General features: G+C 36.2%; 1 long non-coding RNA gene across 2 annotated transcripts in view; it reads right to left on the reverse strand.

The window, feature by feature from the left end:
* LOC128853022 (uncharacterized) overlaps positions 1 to 20,362 on the reverse strand; it is a 35,544-nt gene that overhangs the window by 14,130 nt on the left and 1,052 nt on the right. The window contains exons 2-3 of one of the 2 annotated variants that reach the window (XR_008451247.1): positions 3,958 to 4,099; positions 434 to 3,329 (exon numbers count right to left, since the gene is read on the reverse strand). This is a non-coding gene — a long non-coding RNA (uncharacterized LOC128853022). Of the gene's footprint in view, positions 1 to 433; positions 3,330 to 3,957; positions 4,100 to 20,362 lie in introns of those variants that run through there. The other variant, XR_008451248.1, reaches the window with a different exon arrangement.

Consider the following 20,362-nt stretch of genomic DNA (forward strand, 5'->3'; position numbering starts at 1 on the left):
GAACTTCATTGTCATTGTCTTTGGTGTGACACCTGCATTTAACCTCTCTCCTGTTAGCCAAGAAAAGACTGTAATTTCAAATGTTCAAAAGACATTAGCGTTTATTTTTTTAAAAATCCACTTGAAGACTGTATTTAAATGCTAAGTAGACACCTAATGAGACATAAACAACATTGTTTTATATTCTAGACATTACTTTTAATTGACATACACATCATTATAGAAGTTAATGCAACACAAAAATACAATTATTTGGTAAGTGGCTGAGATAAACAAAAATATAAGTTAAGCTTTCTATGTATTTTGGATAAAAAGAGTATGACATACATTTCACCTTAGATTTTCTTTAAGACAACTTTTAACCCATTGACATTCATAATTATGTGGTTTAAAATGGTAAAGATTTTACCATGGCTTTTGTGTGGAATATCCAAATAAACACTTTAAAATCAAATAGAAAAGGCCCATATGTTCAAATAAATACTTCTTTGCCAAACAGCAGTCACATCTGGAGTAGATGTCCCATTCTGCCTCACCATCACGTGTAGGTGTCTTATAAAAGCCAAACAAAATGAAATACAAAATGGAGGTTTCCCCCACGTGATCCATTGTCTGAGAAAAGAATCAAGTAAAATCATTCAAACCTTTCAAAGGTATGTATGAACTAACTATTATTGAGAGCTACTACTGTCATGCTATTAACATTCACATGATACAGTATTCTTAACCTACTTCACTTTATTCACTTTAATTTACTGTTGTAATAATAATAAAAGTTATTGGTCATGATCTGGAATCAAGAAATATATAATATTTTATTCTCCCTTTCTGCAGAACAAATCAAAATTTATTTTATGTTTTTAGGTTCTGAATAAGTAGTTATAAAAGCCTATAAAGTATAGCCATATAACTTAATTCCAGAAAAGACAACGAAGTTCAGTCTTGCTCCTTTTCACATGAAAAATAATAGTCTTTAAGCCACCCAGTTTTACGATTAGATATTTGTTTTAATATAAACAAATTAACACCAACTCGATTCTAGATTCTGATATAGTTAAGTGAAGAACTGTAGCACACAAAACAAGTGATTCGATGTCCTCATAGAGAGACTACGGAAGAAAAACTGAGAACTGTACGGTTCTCTGTGCAATAATTACAGAGACCTTGGAGAAAGCAGAAATCATAGAAAGACCCTGAAAGGCCTTCCCAGAATTTGAAATCTTCTTCATATTATCTAAATAACGGCTTTCAGGGCTTCAGAATCTAGTATCTAACGGCAAGCTATGCACTTTTTTTATAGGAAGGAAGGGAAAAGTTTTCAGCATCACAGTCAAGTGTGGGTTTAGCTGGTGGAGTACAGGCAATACTGTGCTATTGAGTCAATCACATGTTATTTCTGCTGCTTTTAATGCAGAAAAGAATATCGTACAAGAGAGGGACAAAATACACATCTCAAACCATTACAGACCTACGAGGCAAAAATTGAAATATAAAGCCTTTTGTTCTGTGTCTGCTGTGACATTAAATTCTAGAGGAGTAAGTTACTGCTCAGTCTCAAAGTGTACCAGAAGTTAATCAGTGATGACTCCACCTCATGTGAATTGGCTCAGATTTCTGGGAGTCAAATTGAAAAGAATTGCAAAGTCTTCAATTACAGAATCAGCACAATATTTCCGTTTCTCCCATACTTGTGGTCTTTCATATTTGGTATCTTGATGATCATCAAACCTCCAAAATGAGCAAGAAAGTTGTTCTAATGTGACCGTGTATACATTATTTTTAAGAACTTCAATGACGAGGAGAGCCTTGGAGCTGGGTGTAGGCAGCTGGCCAGGCTGCTCTGGTGGATTGGAGATGACTGTCTGGGGCTGAGTGCTTTAAATGGTGAACAGGGAGGAAAAGGAGTGACCTGAGAGTACCGGTGGGTTGAGTAAGGTCTTTAAACTGAGACAATTAGAAAAGCCACTTCATCTAAAACTTATGAACATAAGTGTATGAATCTTTGTTTAGTTACATACCTCAAATGTTCTTATTTCCAAACCTTTTCCAAGGTAAATTAAGTGTTCAGCATTTCTAGTAATTCGGTTAATCCAGAGACGTGGATTATCTAATATCCTTATATTGTAATAGCCTTCAAAAATAGCCTTTAATTTTACTATAAACCTAGCTCAAACTTCATTCTGGGCATTAATTAAATAGTATGAAGATTTTTTAAAAAAGCTTAAGTGATTATATTTAATAAATGCAATTATTATAGAAATAAGGAATGAAATAAGTAATACTATGCTTTACACTTTTTTAATTTATGTGAAATTGTGGTTTAAAGTTACCTACAATAATCAGGATTTAGGAAATGTTGATATCATTTGGATTTAGCTTTTGTATTTGCTTCTTTTTTAGCAATATTTTGTCACTTTAACAAGTGTCTCAACACAGAAAAAGTCAGTTAGCGATCAAAACCAAAAAACGCTAGGAACCTTGATCTCCTGGAATAAGTTGTGGCTTTGTGTGACATTTAGATATTTTTATTATTGAAATCACCTCCAAAAACACCTATTGCAGATATGGACAACTACTGATAATAATCATGTAGTTTAAATTTCAGCATTTCTGTCTTTTTTTTCTTTTTCTCAGTGAATATTCATTACCCTGATAAGCAGCCTATTTCTGTTGCTGGGATTTTCTAAGTAAGGAATTACAGGTGATGACTCAGAACTACCTGCTAGAATTAATTCTATTAGGAATATATTTATCGGTTTGTTCTAAGGCAGTAATTTATCATATTTGAGTATAATATATTAATAATTCTCCAAGTACTGACACACTAGATTTCTGACACATATTTATGCGTGTTCGAACAGACCAATTTATATTTCCTGCACATTCTAGGGTTCAGAGAAGTATGCTGTGGCTGATGTAGGAAGGCAGACACCAAAGTCAGAGAAAGCTTCCTGTATAATTAAATGATAATAGTACTATTGCGCTGTTTTATGAGGCAGTAACACAGTCCCCAAGTGAATAAACCACGAAGCCGAAGGCTGCATAGTTTATTTCAATAAAGGAACTGGATCATTGCCAGGACCACTGCTACAACACCACCATTAAATTAGTATGCTCTACATATTTAATTAAATAAAATTAGGTGTGGATTCTTGCACATGGTATGGAAAATAATGTTGTAGTTTGAGGATTAAGAGAAAGCATGGACAGTGAAATTTGTGGAGCTATTGGGTTTGAGGCATGCCCGGTGATGCTGCTATGGTGAAATGGTTTCATGTTCAAGACATCAGCCTGTGAAATCAGAGGGGATTTTCGAGGTGCAAAAGGTCCTGAAATGAGAAACACCATACATAGCATCAGTGTAGAAGGATACTGATGTTATCCTCAGTGCTGCTATCTCTTCTGAATTTCGAGCTAGGAGATCAAGGCACAAAAACGCTAACCGAGTTGTAAAGCAAGAAGCTGATGTTTTGGTCCCTCTGGCTGTGATCACTATCACATTCTCTCCATAAAAGGCAAACGGAGAGTTTTTTAAAAGATGTGCATCCCATATCTTAGAAATATTTGGAAAGTTATCTGTGAAGCCCAGCAAGACCCAGGCGAGCACTAGTAGGGCACTGGTGTGATTCTTGAGATCTATCTCCATGACATCCAATCCTGCCAACTCTGCTGACATTTCCGGATAAAGGTACAAATTTAATCTAAATATTTGTATGCAGGTGCCTGCTTGCACTTAGCAACTGATGGAGGCCACCAATTTAGTTTGTATAAATGATCAAACAGCTGTCAAACTGTCACTGTTTTGGTCAAAACCCAGCAATTGAACAACAATCTAGAGATGAAAGTCTGTGGGTGTGTGGTTATCAATCCCCTTACACCTCTTATCATACCTCATCCTTGTTGAAGCATACTTAGGGAGGAAGGGTGGCAGAATGGCAGCAATCAAAGTGCACTTACTTTTTTTGTCAGATTAAATAAACTAGTAAAAATGCCACTCCTGTCACAGCAACCAGTCCAGACTTTCATTTCCAATGCAAGTGCCAATAAATTCTTCCAAGCTAGATGCATCAAATGTCTCGCGTCACACAGGCCAGAAACGCTGCAGAAATGAAAAATTACAGTATCAAACAAAATCAATAACATACTATAAAAATGTGGAAAATAAAATCTAAATAAAAGTAGAAACATAGATGCTTGAGAATAAAATAAAGATAATTGTTCGGAAGGCCAGGCTAAGCATTCTGCTTTGGAACTCTGGGACTGTGAAGCATTTGCAAGAGGAACACAAAATAAGCAATCAATGTAACTGATTAAGAATATCAGTCAGAATGTTTTAGTATAAATCCCAGCATTTTTCAACTAAAAAGTTAAAGTGAGGCTACTGTTCTGAGATGTTAGTTGAAAACAGAACAAACTCTTTCCTAACGAGTTCCATTAAAAACTTTTCTCATTGAACTCTAAGGAACTTAATAAAAAAATGCTCTAAGCGTAATTTGAAGTTATATATGAAGCAGTAACTTTTCAGTAAAGTACTCAGAAATGTCTAATCCACAGAGGCACAGGATTAAGATCAAGATTTGGTCAAGGTTTTGCAGTTAAATTGAAAATAGTTATAGTCTTTTCCATAAAGAACACTTTGTTCAAAGGGTAGACAGTGCCAGGAAGGAGTTAGATTTTGTTATAGTATATGCATCTACTCATAACTCCTATTTTTATGCCTGGATTTTATTCATTGCACGCAGTGTGACAAAACATACTGTGGCTGAACACTAACCCATATTCCCGAAATGCCAATAAGAAAATAAAAGGTCAAGACAAAGATGCAGAGCGAAAAGCAGGTTCAGGAGGGTTCAACACATTTAATGGCAGTCTTCTTGTAGTTTTTTACATTTATTTTCAAGCAGCATATTTGTATTAAATCCAGTTTCCTTAGTAGATGACAGGAATGTAATAACAATGGCACCCAGATGAGGATCATCTTGAAATCCCACTAGCTAATTCCTAAGAAAATCTTGGATTTTTTAGTTGTGCTATGCATAGATTGATTGATAGATCCAGCTAGCTGTTTCTTCATTTTTCTTTGCCTTCTTCCCTTTAAAAGACTATTGTGTCTAAAGCGACATTGAGACCACATGTTGAGTTACGCCACGTCTTCCTGGAGGCTTCATGCCACTTTCTGTTGGGTAATAACTGCATCAATGAAGTGAAAAACAAACAGAAAAGACATTCAATACTGAAACGGATTAGGCTGTTCTAACATGACAGAATATCTTGGGTGGCTGTTGCCAGACTGCTTCAGCAAGATATTCAAAAGGATTCGTAATATAGACCAATTTCCTAATTTACACTGCATTTCAACTTGTGGCTCCATCACTCTCTTGGCACAGGGAATCAGCTGATATAATGAAGGGATAAAAGAACAGTTGGTCCATTTTATAAAATGATTAGATAATTTCTCAAGAGAGAAAATGAGAGATCAAAGGCCAGGGTTTTTGCAGGGTTTTGTGGGTTTTTTTTCCGATAAGGGGACTAAATAATTGGCAAGTAAAATAAAACCTCTTGCTGGTAATCTTTCCTAGACTCTGCAATCAAAACATTTTAAGATAAAATGGAACAGTGAAAACCAAAATAAATACAACCAACTCTCATTTTACTCCATAGTTCTCATCATTTCTATGTATAGGTACAACTTTCTATTCTGCCCTTGTGTAGTTGAGCTTATTCATCCTGGGCTTTTCAGTTGAGCTAATTGGTATTTTTTGTTAATTTTATTTACCCAATTTTCTGCATTTTCTCTTTTGCTTAATTGGAACCAAAATAGCTTGGATTGCTGAACTGAATGGAAGTCATTTTTGTCAATTCAGCATTACACTGTTGCCATGCTGCCACATTAACTGAGTGATGTTAGAGTTCAAGTATCTCAATCTTCCCAGTTTTCCCTCTTGGCCAAGAAAACCTTTATCATTCTGTAGCTTCCCAAAAGATTTTTGCTTAGTTGTTGTTTTGAGATGATATGTACAATCTAGAAGCTGGTAGAACAAGAAAGCTTGTAAATATTTTCCTGTTGGCAACTGCTGATTCATTGAAATGGAAATGATTTATGCAAAAGCATTGTGTTTTGACCATTATTTATGTCACGAACAAGGAGCAAAAGTAATTTAAAAGCAGGCGCTGTGTGTTTACATACAGACACTGTATGTTTACAATATCTTTTTATCATATTTATTTATATTCTGTGTAACATTTCTGATGAACAGAGTATAGCAGTGCGATACCATAGATAATACCTGACTCTTCCCCCCCCCAAAAAAAATATTAGTTTCACAGAACTAAAATAATTGTCTCCATGGAAGGAGAGAGGGATGGGAATTGAAATTCACTCTTCTGAGCCTATGTAGAACAAAAAAAAAAAATCACTGAGATATTTCAGGTCTGAAACTTTAAATATCAGGCAAGCATTGAATGCAGTACCCCAGTTGGGTTCCTCCCATGCTGAGCTTTCACATCTGAGCAGCCTCACAATAAATTGTAGGTTGCACGATCCAGTTGCTGCATCCCAGCTGCACCAAGTTTCCTGTGCTTCCTCACTCTTGGTGTCCCCATATGGCCCAAACATTTTGGAGTCTACTACCTCCTTCTTGTTTGTGTGCCTGGCATCTTCCTATGAGCAATTGTGGCTGAGCTCAGACCAAAAAAATGGAGAAAAAAAATAACATTTTTTGGTCCGTATTAGGTGTGGTAACAAAAACATTTATTACTATTTTGAAAGGAAGATGATGGGTGGAAGGTGGGAGTGTGCGCAAGTAATCTTAACTTTTAGCTGTTGAGATAAAGCACAGGAATTTCAAGCACTGGTTGTAAAAGAAACCATAAAAAATAGTCCTGTTGTGCTGGTACTGAGCCGTGGCAGTGGAGAGGGTTTTGTGTTCTCAAGTGGTCCTTTTGCAGAAGAGTAATCAAATGGTGCTGCTGCATTTCGCTCTGCTAAGAGCCTGGGTTGGTACTGCAGTGCTGCATTGTACAGCTCGATCTTTGCCGGAAAAGCATTCAGCTGAACTTGTTACAAATCATTCCAGTGGCTTTTCCAGCTCATACACGATAGATGCAGCAGAGTGAGCAGTGCTGTACAAGGTAACACGCGGCTGTAAACAAAAACTTCATTTCAGTGGGAAGCTGAGCCAAGACAGCGTTTTTCCGGAGATAGGCATATTTCAGTTGTTGGATTGTGTCAAGGGGAATTTGGACCAAAATAATAACATCTAGAGCGATGTAACTAGAAGATTATAAAAAGGACTTAAAACTCTTCCTACAGTACTGTCATTTGTTGGAGAACTTCAGGCTGGAATGAGCATTTTCAGCTCAAAGGGGTCAAATATTAATTCAGTAACTTTTTGGCAGCATGAGCACAATTTTTCATAATAGCAACATTATTTCAATGTGTTACAAGAAAGTATAATGTTTATTACAATTTAGGAGTTTCAGCACCGTTATACTGCCAGTATTAAAACCAGTCGCATGATTCCTTTCTTTTAGAGAAAATATACCTTAAAGTGTAGTTATTCATCCAGGCTTCTGATTTTAAATAAGAAAAATATATGTACCCTTAAATTACAGTGATAAAATAAATTGAAGGTACTTCTTGCCTTGCAGATTTCAAAGTGAAGTTGTGAAGTAATAGGAGTTATGCTCCTTCCCAAAAAATATTCATAGAATCTGTATTTTTAATTCCCAGAGCATATCTCTGGCTGTTGCTGTAGCTATATAGAGATGTACGTACGGAAATATCTAACCAGGAGAGATGCTATGTTTGAGTCAGATTGAGAGAAAGATGGATGGTGAAGATTAAAAGCCTTTAATGTCTCTTTGGCATTACCGTATGAGATGCTCAAAATTATGTGCAGGGCAGGTGTCGGTTCAAAAATGGCAGATGGCATTTTTGGTGTGTAAGTGTTGTTAGTTAGCAGCAGAGCTTCAAAACCAAAAAGTTTGGGGATGGAAGGCACTCTGCAAAGTCAGCTCTCCTTCAAAATATCTGTGCTAGGAACAGGTTCACTTCTGTGACTGAAGAATCCACAGGACAGAAAAGATGTAAGAAAATATGGGTTTTAACCTTCTGCAGATGCTACATTGCAAAACTCCTTTTAGAACTCCTCTGACAGGTCACCTTGGCCTGAATATTTGCTGAGGCTAATTGGTATAGAGCTGGAACTACCACGCTTTAGCTGAAGGTCTGTCAATACATTGCTGCAGAGCAAGGAATGAGCTCTGCCTTCCCTATGCTTCTTCCCAAGTAACAAAATAAAGACAGAAACGTTTAGCTGTTTCACTGCAGAAAAAGAATAATAAAAATACCTGAAAAATACCTGAAAAAGAATATTATTAATGACTATTGTTGCAGCAGAAGCATATGCTTCAGCAGATTCGGAGAAACCCGTGAAGAGGTAGAAGGGCTAATCTCATTTCATATGTTAGTGGTGGTTTCAAAAAGCTATGCTCCAGGTACATATTTGGTCTCAGTCTCTCAGGTCTCTTTGTTGTAAATGTGATCTCTTTAGAGCATGGAGGATGAGATTCAGTTGGAGATGAAAACATATGTACCAGCACGCTGTAGCTTACCCTTTGGCCATTTTTCTCCTTTGCCTCTCACCCTACACAGTAAAGGGAGATCTTAAAAACTGGGAAAAAAGCCGATTTTGTTTACATTAAAATTCATGAACACGTGGTTTGGCCTTTAATCTCAAAAAGTCACCATGTTTGCTTGAAAGAATAGCTCCTCACACACAGACAAGGCCAATTTAAAAAATTCAGCATTTACAAAGGCAACAATGCCCTTTTTTTGGAGCGAGGAAGACGCACTGGGGAGATATGTTTATACTGCTCTGAGTTTCCTATCTTTTCCCTGTTCTTATCTCTTCAGCCTCTTTTATTTCTCTCTCCAACACTGTAAACCAATTTTATATTAAAAAAAAACCACTAACAAGAACTTATCCAGCAATGATGTCGATGGCATTTTCATGTTCAGCTTTGCACATTACTGCTATCATATAGTATACTCTCAGCTTTGTCTGTGGGCTCATTTATTTCCTAATTTATCTTTGAGAACAGAAAACTGACAAATATAAAAGCTAAAAATTAAAAAAATAAACTGTGAACACTGGTCTTGAAGATGTTATATCTGCCTTGATGGTGCTGATAGACAAGATAAAACGTCAGATGAATTGAAAGGACAGCAATTTGCAGGGGTTAGCAAGAAATGTCCAGTTCTTTCTCATATTTTGTGGGAAAAATAGCAGGTTTAGTAGGAGTACGTGTACCACTTTTCCTTGTTGCCTGGGGAATGCAGACACCTACGGAGGGTGAAGATCAGGTTGACACAGAGGGCATTACTTTACATAGCCATGGGTCCAGGGCGTGCCACGAAGGGCTGGTTTTAAAGGGTGATAACATCACACTGTAGATGTTATGAAATGAAAGGCTCGGTTTCATCCAGGAGCAGGTGGTCAACAGCTCTCAAAATAGCACCACTTCAGTGTTGAATTTCACATCTGAAACAGCTGGCTTACTGTGTTAATAAACTGATAAACTGGTGTGATTACATTGGCTACATCCTCAGGACACGTTTAGTATGAGGCCAAGGCCTTTTATTTTCATTGCAATGGCACGGCGCTTCCGTTACTCGACCTAACAGGGAATGACTGGCAGCATTAATGATAAAACAATATTCCAAACTGAGCTCATAACTTGCAATGACTGAGTACCATTCGTGGGATAGCTCTGGGAATCTTCAGTGTGAACAAAAGAAGTCCTACAGTTTTCTCATTTAATTAAATTTAAATCCATGGGGACTCACAGGGCATGTCCTGGGCTTACGCTTTTTTGACTCGCTCTTTGCAGCTTAATGTCATTGAAAAGTAGTTTTTAATCAACAGATGGTCTTAACTGGAAATGAAGCTGACACCTCGTTACCTTTATATAAGGATTTTTATTAATTGCAACACTAAGTACAGGAAAAATATCTAAGATGACATGTAGTAATAAAACACCTGATGGTAGCACAGAGTTCAAAAGCACTTTATCATTTTCTCTTCTGGGTCATTTGTAGTTGTGATTGCCTGGAATTTTATTTATTTTTTTTAACCGTAAGTGTTCACTTTCATCTGATTTTAATGTTGCAAACCAAATCATTATTGGGTATTTTCTAAGTCAGGCTGAAATTTGGAGTTTGGAGGAGCATCTGGTTCCTGAAATACTTCAAATATTTGTGAGTTAAAGGAAAAACTGTTTTCAGTGATGTATTATTAAGAAATATCACTTTTAGACATTGGAATGAGTTGAAAATATAACTTTGGATGCAGATAACTGTATAGTTAAAAAGATACCTGCACTGCAAGATTCAGTACTTGTACAGCCAATTTCAGTTGGTCTGTGTTCCTGACCAGAAGCCATGTAGCACTGTGACGCAGAGAACTCCATCAGTCATGTTGCATTAATGCAACATTAGTCAGTAATTGCTCCAATTGCTAAATCTAGGACCTTTTATTTAAGTGTTTCCCAGCATGGAAAGCTAACATGGGATTGTTTAATGTAATATGTTTTTTTAAGTGCTGGGAAACCCTCAAAAAAAAAAAAATATCTCCCAAATCCAAATTTGGCTCCGTAACAAACTTCTAAAATCCCAGTGTGCACATAGATGCTTGTTAGAAATACAGACAAGATACTAACACATCTGACAGTTCATTTCCACTCTCCATGGTGTCCCTCCCTCACCTCCTACACTACTCATGATCAAAACAAGTGCTCTACTGTAACACTTGATCAGGATTTTTCCTGCGATAGTGATTTCTTGTTGGCAGGTAAGGGGCACAAAATGAAACAAAGGGTTCTTACTGATCTTCCTGCTCACCTGAAAAGCATGGCAAATTCTGGGAGGGATCAAGAATAATGATAGTGAACAGGAAGAATGACAAAAGCTGAAAAGAGCAGAAGGAAATGGAGAGGAGAAATGGAGACTTACATGTCATGAAAGGATGGAGGGGTGATGGAGGTAAAGACACAAAAGGAGAGAGGGAGAAGGGAAGTAGCTGGGGTATAATTACCAAAAATTCAAAGGCACTTCCAAAAGAACATCAGAAAAATATCTCTAGGTATACAAGGTAAACCAAACCTTGGCAAAATTACAGCAAGGGCTAGTCAGGGGCAACTGGAGTAGAGAAGTATAAGGTATTTAGTTACTGCAACATGCAGCTCTACAAGAACTGGGCAACTTATTCCTGAGTTTTAGCACTCTTATTTGTTTAGCAAATAGCTGTGATCTGCCTGCCAATTCACGTCATCCTTCCCAGCAGGTTCACAGACAAGATAACAGCTTTCCACTTAAGTTTTCTAACGTTAAGTTGTCAGCAAAGCACACAACCTTCCCTTTCCAGCCTCCTGTCAAGTCGTGCATTGCTTTGTTTGTTATTCTCCTTCCTTAAAGTTATAGGTTGGTAACTTGAGTATTAAATGGGAAAGTAGGGATCTGGTTATAAACAAGGGAGGAATTAAACCTTTTTTTCTGTACTGCAGGTGCTTCTTTAGATTGTGAAGGAGAGAGAGGACTCCCTCATTCCATTTCTGTCTTGTGCACAGAGCTTTATCCGCTAGAAATCCAATGACTGCTTACCAGATTATGTTTGTTTCAGGACGAGAGACAGAAACAACTGATTTATGGTTCCTCATATGTCTGGCCACCACAAGCCAGCTACATCTGGGCAGCTGTGCACATACTGCCAAGGAGACATGTAAGTGCTCCAGGCTAGGAAACTATTCTCTGTGTCTGTGCATCTGTGTGCATGAAAAAGCCTGTACCTTGCATTGACAAACACCTCTTCAGGAGGGATGAACCTAGGTGTGCTTTGTGGATGCTCTACAAGTCAACAGATCTGTCCTTTGGAGAAAGGATGGGCCATGACCTCTCAGGAACAGTTTTAGATCATCTAATGACACCCCTACTCCCATCTACTTAGGGATAACAACATCATTTTGAAGAATATATGATAAATGGCAATGCATACATTAAAAAGCTAGGATTAGATGCAATATTTAATGATTATATTTGTTAGAGCAGTGAGACTTGTATGAATTGAAGGTGGCAGGATATAGTAGAAAAAATAGCGTATTATATTGTAATGAAAGGTATTGTCAACAAGCAAAAAAACATGCGAGGCAATTTAATATTAGATTACTTTACAAGTTAAGAAGTGTTTCAACTGAGTGCTTTTGTGTGCAGAATTGCTGTTCTTTTAATACATATTTTCTGGTTTGGGCATAATATATAAATCAATGTCATAACAGAAAGATAAAATGATGCACGATTAAAGTAAAACATAAAATTACCTCTTTATGGGCTAACTACTTCTTAGGTATTATTTACAAAGCACCAAGTAAAACAGCATAAGAATTTTCTAGCTGCCTACAACACATCAATGAAGGAGACGAACTTTACAGAGATTCACCACACACCTGGTATAGCATCACTTATGTGCCTTCTGCCGTCATGGAAATGTATAGTTCATATTCTTGTGGGCTACGGAGACCATTACTACTTCAATATTTAGTTCCCATTCTGCACAGAATTCATAAAATACTTTGCCTCCTGCTGAAGTGCAGAGAGAGGGGCAATTTTGATTTTGCCACAATTTCATGGGACACTTTACAATCTAGATGTCATGCAGAACTGGGAAAATAACTTTCAATAACTCAAGAATAAGTTTTAATAGATCACCATCTGACTCTCAGAATTTTTGTTATGTTAGGAACAAATAGATTGGAATCACCATTTTATGAAGAGAAATTGCCACATTTGTTATATTCACTTAATCTCCCATGGAATCTGCATCTGAATAAAATTTTTAAGTACAAATCTTCATTTTCCTCACAGCAAACTGCAAAAAATTGAATGTATTGTGATAAGTATGGGATGATATAGCATTGCCTGGCCAGGTTTTCTTTCTGCAAATGAAGCCTTATGTCTCTGCATTCTGTCCATTTTATCCACCCAAAGCAGCCAAGATTAGATAACAGCATCCATTTGATTCCTGATCTTCACAAAGATATGAGGACATCTATCTAGTGAAAAGTCTTAACTAAGATAAAGGGTCAAACTAATAATATCTTCTATCCTGTTGTTATCATCTTCTATACGAGTGGAGTACATAGTTTGTTCTGTTATGAACATATTTCTCTACAGTACATCCAATATCAAGCAGAAATCACTCTAATAAAGTAAAAAAACCCAACCCAGACCAAAAAGAACAACACACATCTGCCCAAACTTTCTTAACACAAAGAAGCCATAAGGTACCAATGCTTGCATTTCTACTCTGACTGCTTTGGGAAAGATTAATCTGCTGATGGAGCTGCCCATAATTCAAGTATTTTTGATAGCATTAGAAATGAATGGACTCTGTAAGGAGTTTTATGACTTACAGAAACACCATTCTGTCAGACTTCTTTGGAGGTGTAGGTAAGTTATTTTATAAAGTACATCATAAATATACTTACATATAGAGAAAAATAACTTGATAAAATCTATTTCTTTAGTTTAAGAACTAGGTTTTTTTAGAAAAGATGGCATACTTAGATTCGTGTTTGTAGGTATCTCATCTCCTCACACTTTCCCACCTGTATGCCCTTATCTTTTGTGAGGATAGCAAAAGCTACATGTACCACAACAACCTCTTCTTTAGACCCAGTCTTAGAGTTCAGTGTTTTGTAAGTCTCATTTGGAAATTCTTCCTCCATCTTTTCCAAGAGAGAGAGACAAAGACACGATCTAATTATTAACCAGATATCATGACTGCATGCTTATATCTAAAGACTTTCCAGTCCTGTTGGAAATAATTTTTTGAAGATTATTTCTGTCAGGGACAACCAAGTTTTATATACAGAGCAAAATACGATTCTAAAAATGTAGGTTAAAGAAGATTATGTCTCGCGTAGAATATAGTTTATTGCATTTAGCATTAACTTTGACTACCTCCTCATTTTCATCTTACAGGCCAGTTAGGGAAATGGTAAATTTTGAGGCTGATAAAATAAGTTAATACTCAAGATGGCTTGGAAAGCAAGCAAAAATGATACATAATATTATGAATAATGTATATGCCTAATTCTACCCACTGGTCTGAAACTGAAGCTGACTTCAAAGGACTCAAAAACTGCAGTTGATTATAACCCAGACAGTAATCTGAACATTTTACTGTAAATTTAACATTTACTTTTAAACTAGGTACTAGTCTGGAGATATGGAAACTATGTTTGCTACCTCAAAAAATATAATGAGTTTCCACTGCATCCTGCACACATATTTTGCTGTGTCTTATGAACTGAACAGGATGATAGACATGTTTGTCAGTTTTTTTCTGAGGCAAGAAAACAGCAATAAAGAAAACTGTCATTTTTCCTATTATAAACAATTTAAGGTTTCATAACATCAGCTTAAAATAATAATAAAAAAGAAATCTACTACCCAAGCACCAAAACAAAATAGGAACATGCTATACTGCTTTCAAAATTATTCTACTTATAAAATATTGCCAATTAAACCTCAATATATTTGTTAACTTCAGAAACAAGAAAAAGATGTTTCACATTGCTCATTTGTGCATGTACACATTTCATGTCTTAAAAGTTAATTTGTAATTATTGTGAGTTTCATAGCAATTTGGAGGTAAGATGCAGAGGCAGCTTTGTACATCTTTGTAAGTACCTTTTGTTCAGATGCAGCATCTGTTGCTGTAGCTAAGCCCTAAATACATACACATTTTCAAGTAATGTTTTCTCATCCATAGCAAAACTTAATTTGTTTTCATGTTTCTGATCTCTCATATTGTTTAAAATATCAGGCAATTGCATTGCTAATCTTGCAGTTAACAACTGGCCTTCCTACCCTTTGTGAATGTAAAAGCTACACGTCTGTTCTTGCAAACCGCCTCCTGCTAATCTCATCCGAACTTCTCAAAGATACTGCTGTAAATGTTGTGCTGCTCATTTTGCTCTCACCGAATATCTTAAAATAAATAAATAAAAAAGTAATAGGACCTTACAAAGTGATCATTAACACTTAATAGCCTTAAAATGTATTTTCGTTCCTACAGAGAATGTAAAAGTCTATTCTGTAATGAACAGCAAAGGAAGTGTAATGAAGGTACAAGCAAGGAAGGAGTTTCCAGAGACAGTTGGTATCTACAACAGATATCTACTCAATTCAATATCTAATTGCTAATTCAATGCCTAATTGCTCAGTATCACATTATGTACTTCTCTGCGAAATACAGCAGTCAGCTCAAATGGCTTTTGCAAGGGCTTCTTAATGGCACAGTTCCCTTCTTAGCCATCTCACTAAATGTAATTATTACAGATGCCATCTGGAATATTGAACAGCTATAAGCAGCCGCCTACCACCTGCAAAATGTTTACTTGTCTTCCGAGCAGTCCTGGGACCTTTTCTGAGACACTGTCACTGCTCCCACTGAGTGGCTGTGAGAGCACCACCTCCCCTAGCCAGCATGCCAAACCTATCAACTCATTATTATCCATCCAAGACTGCATGAGCCAAGGCCACGCTTTAGTCTGTCTTCTGTGAGGTCTGGAGAGTGCATCACCTCCACAACATGGTGCATGACCCACTGCTACTCTCAAATGAAAGTTTAATAAGTACTATTTTCTCTCCATTATTGTGGCTAGAACATTATGTCCTCATAAAAAATTGCAGTGTAAGAGTCAAGTTCACGCTGGTCAGGCAATTTATATTATAAATTCATTATGCTAAAACATTTTAAAACTTTAAGACAGCTCAGTTAGTTTTGGGCCCGTTTCAAGGAGAATTATGCAACCTCCTACAAGCAGGAAACGTTTTCAAGGTCTGCGTTATACTTTCCAAACATTAGAAAGCTTTTAAAAGGAGAACTGCAGGTAAAGCAAGGCAAAAAATGTTCACAATTTGCTAAGCATCAGTATGCTTAGATATATCTGGTAGTCTCCGTGTAGCAATTTATGCTACAGCAGCCACAGCGCAAAAACTGCGTCTGTATCCAATTTGAAAACATGAATGTTCCATCCTTACCCTAGAGCTTAAAGACAATTTACAGAAGTAGGGCAGTATGAAGTATTGCTACAATAAATTGTTGTTTCACTTCTCTTTTATAGCAAAAATTAGGGGAACACTGCAACTGTTGTCAAGTCTTAAAATATGTTTGCAATAAAACAAAAGCCATTGGGTTTCTTTAATTTCAATGGTTTTCTTCATTATTCAAAGGCTTCTTTAAATCTTTCATAGATTCAAATGTGATTTTTTAGAAGAAACACATGATCCTTCAGGAATTAGTCTAAGTCCCCGGCTACTGCAAAAGTGGGCATTGATGATCCTTCTCTATTTTCCTCATGGAAGGAAAAGGTATTTTAAAACTTATAAAATTGCTTATTGGTTCCCTTATATTGGTAGAAGTTTGAATAGATTATAAAATGATTTTATGGAAAAATTATTCTAGGATCAAGGAAAAAAAAACACCTCATAGTTAGGCACCATGAATTCATTTGAAATCCATCCTAGTGGCTGGAGGTTTGTGTTTGCTGTTGGCTTAGACATGAACGATGTCTAGTTCATAGAAAGCTACTGTCTCTCTCATAACAGGAAAAGTCCTTTGTAATGTGCAAGGATCTGGGATGCATTGAATTAATATAACCAAGAGCATTTAACTTGAAGTTAAATAATATGTAAATACATAGGGCTACTATCTTTCCATTACTTCCTTACCACCCTTTACTTAATAAGAAAACCAGAGTGGGTCCAGAATGTCCGGGCTAGACTTTATTTAAACAAAGATCAGCTCTTCGTTGCCTGATTAGTCCCACTGAAAGCAATAGAAATATCACAATATGGGAATGAGATTGTTAAAATTCAGATTCTTAGAGTCTTTAGAGAACAGCACCCTGGCTTTAAGAAGCCTGCATTTGCTGCCTTGGGTATACCACAGACACCAGATGATTGCTGTAGGAAGAAATGAATTTCCCTCATTGAGATAAAAATCTGTGCTTGCAGTTACAAATTCATCTGCTGCTTTTTGTATGATGACAAGGAACAGACAGAAGAGATTTTCAAGCTGTGTAAACTGAATTAATGGAAGAGTTTAGGAGTCTGAGGGTGGCTTTAGTTAAAACAACCCTATAACTCCTTCAGCTTGCACTGGAGTAAGCCTACAAAGAGCCTATGAGAAAGATGTCTCTTCCACGGTCTGCAAACTCTGAGCCAAAATGTCCTTAGATAAACAGGAAATTCAAATTTACCTGCGGGCAAACATAACTTTAAAGTACTCCACACATGAAACAGCTGTTGATGTCCTTGTGTGAAGCACTCGAAAGTATGAGTTTTAAGCAGAGGGAGGGAAAAATAAAAAAAAAAAAAGAAAGGAAAAAAAAAGAAAAAATAAAAGAAAGAAAAAGAAAGAAAAAAATCAGTATAGAAGATGAGAAATATTTGGATTTTGGTGAAGCATTTGACACCGTCTCAGGAAATCTTAAGTGAAAAATTAATTCAAGATGGCTTGGCTGAAGACAATTCTGTGTGGATTGAATATTAGCTAAAACACAAATGAAAAAAAAAATGATAAACAGCTGTTCAACAAGACAGTTGGAAATGTCCAGGAGGGTAATACTAACCGATTGTAAGTCCGGGTTTACTTTTTTCTAAATCATTCATGAAGATAAAAAACATAAATAAAATTTTAATGAAATGTACAGATTATGCTCATTCTAGGGTATTTAAGATGCCGATAGGGAGAATGAAATAAAACAGGACTGATAAGAAACATAGATGAAGTATGGCCGAAAAATATTCACCAAGTTAAAAGATTTTACTGCAGACAAGGAAACCATAAAGCATACAGCAAATCAGAAGATGAACCATTAGAATAAACACTGTAGGAAATGGAACAGTAGAGAATGTTACAAGAATTATAAAAATTAGAAGGCAGCTTTCCAACACAGTGCTCTTTGTCCACAATGGAAACTCAGCCGTGGGCTTCAAAGGATTTTGGACATGGATGGCAGTCACAAAGCAAGGATTTTCTGGAAGCGATTTGTGCCTGTTGCATACAACTATGTGAAACACTCCCCAGAAAGGTGTAAGTTGAAGGAGATCACAGAAAAGATAAACTAAAAAGTTAGAGGGTTTGTGTGAAATGAAGTGGGAAGAAAAATAAAGAGGATTAAGTGGTTAGAATTTGACTAAATAAGGAATATGCGTGAAATGATTATACAGAAGTACAATTTTAACCCATAAGGGAAATATATTATAAGGGATGAAAGACAATGGCTATAAATATCAGGAAATGCAGCATATTAAACTGTTGAATAATAGAAGAGATGGAAGTCATATAGTTTGGGACTTTTAAAAATCAGATTGAATGCCAGTTATTGAAATGCAAACAGTAATCTTTTCTATTTCCCACAACAGTATTAAATATATCTATCTTTAAAAAAAAAAAAAATATTATCTTCTTCCAGCCTCTTCCTCTGCAAGTTCTGTATGTTTTAAAGCCTACATAGAGAGACTCAGAAATAATATATGATAAATTGTTCTTAATAATGAATAAACACTATTCATATCTTTTGATCATGTAATCTTCTCTCTGCTTTCACCCCTCTCTGATTAAGACTGTAGCCTTTTCTCAAATCTGGTATTCAATATCTTTAAAATATTTTGCTCTATTTAAAGGCAAACTAGGCTTTACTGATAGGAAATGGGGATATTTGTAGCAATAACCCAACGATTAATTAGCCAATGAAATTTTTAACCATGATCTGTCTTAGTTTACTCCATCTTCTCTGAGAAATACTGTCTATAGGAGATGAAACCCTTCTCTGGAAGGGAGAAAGCTGGAGAGTTTTGCTTCTCCAGCTACATTTCTTTCTTGAGTCTTTAGTTTCCAGAATTATAGAAAAAACTAAAAACCATTAGCAAATTTGTTTATTTGCATGTGCCCACTCATTCACACAGCAAAAAGCTCAACTCAAAATTATTAAGTAAGGATAAAATGTAAAAAGCTGATGTGTATGCCATAACAGTTCATGATAGTTGAGGCAGCTATTTCTATTCATCAGTTTCTGCCATTTTCCACCCTCAGTACTTTTGTTCCTAGCTGACTACCAAATATAGGAAATAAAGACTAATTTTATATGAGAAATAAAGAAGTTATTTTCTTTCAGTGTGAAATACAGATAAGTATTTGTAAACTTACTAAACACCGGCTCTTAGTTGGTATAAATGATCATAAATCATTCATTTTGATTTCAGCATGACTATTTATACCAGTGGGGGATCTATACCCAATAGATTTCAGTATGTGTGAAATTATAAGACTTCATTCGTAGTACCATTTGCAGTGATCAGCTGTAGACTTAGGCAACATTAAACCACTATTTTTAAACTTTACGCACTGCTACAGTCTACGGTGAAACACACTGACAAATAGTTTCTGACCTTTCTGACAGGAGTCTGTTTTGATTTGATAATAATATAGAACAGGTCGTAGATTAAAGAAATACCAGGGAAGGCTTGCCGTGTCTAAGTGTAAATCACATATATTTTAGTTATAGACAAACATGTTTTGTATATCTGCAATGTCATATATCTATCCTTAGAAAATTGACATATCCTGCACTGCAGAAACAGGGATCAGAGATAACAAGCTGAATATATAGTATTAGTACAATGTTGCAAGAAAGAGCAAGGACATCACACCTGAAGGAACAACCGGGACATGAAGAAGACAAAGCTGGGAAGTGTTAGCATACATCCAGGCATCATTGGCAGGATAATTATTGGAATGATCTGCTTAATTATGCAGCCTAGTTTCTGAATCGATCATGAATATTGGAAGTGTTCCGAGAAAGGATGGTAGGATGACTGGGAAACCTCTTTTATAGAGACAAAGTTACAAAATGGAATGTATTTGTTTTATTTAGATCACTTTCTTGACTTGAAGTCAAGGAAGCACTGATGTGAAAAATCATCTAATAGTAAGTTATTAAAACTAACAAATCTTGTGATGCTTACACAAACTACGACAGCATCATTGACATCAATGAAGTCTTGCTGTTGTGTAAATCAGATTAAGTTGGTAGCAGGGTGGGGGGTGGGGGGGTGTCTGTACTTTTGGTTTATCCTCAGGTAAATTCAGTCAGTTTTGATTTGTGCTTGTCTGAAAATACATTCAGAATGAATCCCAATTCACACTCAAATGAAATTCAGGCTTAGATACACGCACAAATTATAAATACCTGAAATGAAGCAGATTAAGGCTGGTTAAAAAGAAGAATTAAC

Source organism: Cuculus canorus, chromosome 9 (assembly GCF_017976375.1).
Source record: "Cuculus canorus isolate bCucCan1 chromosome 9, bCucCan1.pri, whole genome shotgun sequence".
Taxonomy (NCBI): Eukaryota; Metazoa; Chordata; class Aves; order Cuculiformes; family Cuculidae; genus Cuculus; species Cuculus canorus.